This window comes from Helobdella robusta (genome assembly GCF_000326865.2).
Source record: "Helobdella robusta unplaced genomic scaffold HELROscaffold_71, whole genome shotgun sequence".
Lineage (NCBI taxonomy): Eukaryota > Metazoa > Annelida > Clitellata > Rhynchobdellida > Glossiphoniidae > Helobdella > Helobdella robusta.
Genome location: NW_008705401.1, coordinates 301,412 through 304,231, shown reverse-complemented (window position 1 = coordinate 304,231; position 2,820 = coordinate 301,412).

The following is a 2,820-nucleotide window of genomic DNA, read 5'->3' as shown; positions in this document are numbered from 1 at the left end:
GCAGTAATAGTAGTAGTAGCAGTGGTAGTAGTAGTAGCAGCAGTAGTAGTAGCAACAGTAGGAGTAGCAACAGTAGTAGTAGCAGCAGTAGTAGTAGCAGCAGCAGCAGTAGTAGTAGTAGTAGTAAAGTTGTAATAGTAAAATCAAATCATTCATTCGTTTTTTTAGTATTTCAGTATTTGTTTAGTAGCAGCAGCAACAGTAGCAGCAACAGTAGTAGTAGTTGTAGTATAGTAGTAATAGTAAAATCAAATCAATCATTCGTTTGTTCAGTATTTTTCATTCGTCTGTAATTTTTTGACGAACGAATGAAAATGTAAGTGAAGATCTGTTTTTACGATAATAGCAATCATAATCACCACCATCATCCCCATCATCATCATCACCGTCATCATCATTATCATCTTCATCATCATATATTGATCGTTATCGTCATCATTGTCATCCAAAACCATATTGAATATAGATTTCTACACTACCGCCAATGTCAACACACCCCAATGCGGCATAGAAATACACACACACACACACACAAACACACACACACACATACACACACACAATACAAATTACAAACACATACATACACGCGCACACAATACCAAATACAAATCACAAACACACACATACACGCACACATACTGACGATAATACTAAAGCAAACATAACCAAATAAACCGCTGAACAAATATATCGTGTTGTAAAGAATCGCTGGTCTTATAATACTACTACCACTACAATTATAACTACTACTACTACTACTACTACTACTACTACTACTACTACTACTACTACTACTACTACTACTACTACTGTTACAACATTAATAACAACAACAACTACTACTACTACTACTACTATTACAACAACTACTACTAATATTATTTTGAGTATTTCTTCTACTATTACTACTTTAGCTACTACTACTACTAAAACTGCTGCTGCAGCTACTACTACACCTACTACTACTACTAGTTCTATTGAACTGCAATATTTGCATTATTAATAATCTTCTTCTATTTTTGTCATTAATTTTTTTTTCTTTATAGTTCCTCTCTCTATCTCTCTATTTTTCTCTCTCTCTCTCTCTATTTATCTGTCTCTCACTCTTTCATTTATTTCTCTTTTATCTCTCTATCTATCATTTATTTTTTTTTTTCGTCTATATCCTTCTCTTTCTCTCTCTTTCTCCCTCTCTCTATCTCTCTCTCCTTCCGTCTTATCACTCCTTCTTTTTCATACTGACTTACAACTCAAATTAGCCTGTTTTCTAAGCCCCTCTCGTTAAAGATCTTTCTCTCTTTATTCATTCTTCCTTCTCGACTGTTTCTTCCTCTCTCTCTCTCACTCTCTCTCTCTCTCTTTCTCTCTCTCTCTCTATTTGTCTCTTTCTCTCTCTCTCTCTCTCTCTATATATATATATATATATATATTTATATATATATATACACAGTCATCGAAAGACATTGTTGATTGAAAATAACATATAAGGGACAGTTTGAATTGGTATTTCCAATAACAATAATAATAACAATTAGAACAGCAATTGTCATATTAATAATAATAATAATAACTACAATAATAATAATAATAACACTGATGAAGCGATGAAAAAACGAATAATTAAATCATCTTGAAGAGGTACTTTTTGGTGTAAACTTTTTGAAATAGTAACAGTAGTAGTAATAATATCAATAATAATAATAATAATAATAATAATAATCAACAAACAATACGCCAACCAGAGATTTTTTCATTTTTTTTTCTCTTGTATGTAAGCTGTCAAATTTAAAAAAAACGTCATCGTCTGACGTGCGGTGGTATCACGAAATAATATTGATAACCACACGCACACACACGCACACACAAACACGCACATACACAAACATTCACACACACACAAACCCTCAAACACACAGGCACGTACATACTTACACACGAACATACAAAGACAACATAATTAACAAATGACTTATGAAACGTGTGATAATATTTGCATTAATAAATAATAATATTAATAATAATAATATTAATAATTATTATTATTATTATATTATAATGTATAATTTTTCTCTACTTGCAATAACAAAGAAACATCAATACATCAATCAGTTTGATGGTGATACAAGAAAGAATAGAGAAGATGTAATTTAGTTCATTATTATTATTATTATTATTTTCTTATACTCTCTTTCTCTCTCTCTCCCTCTTCTCCTCTCTCTTTCTCTCTCTCTCTCTTTCTCTCTCTCTCTTTCTCTCGCTCACTCGCTCTGAAAAAATAAATTTATGTTAGCAAAAAAATAACATTATTTGTATAAAAACAAACCAATAAACAAGTGGAGGATGTCAAAAAACATGTATGTATGTTTGTCTAAACATGTATGTTTGTCTATTTATTTGTCTGTTTGTTTCATTTCATTTTTTTTTCATTTTTCATTTTCAAAGTTTTATTCATAATCAACAACATATCAAATAAGTGAATAAAAGTTATGAAGTTGAATATGCGGAGACCGAATAAGACTGTTTGTCTTGTGGTGGCCACTGCAGGTAGATTCATGAATAGTTAATGAAATAAAATAAGGAAAATAACTGAAGCAGAAAGATAATTGAAGATAAATAAGTAAATGTTCGTGTCATACATATATAGACATATAACTATGTAAATGTTCGCTCAGTACATATATAAACACATAAATGTTTAACCATTCATAAAGATCATTCCTCCTCATCATTTGTTCTAGCGTATTCTTAATATAATATTAGGTGGTGGAGTCGAGATCCAGTGTCAATAAAAAAGCACGGAATTTTACTTGAAATGTG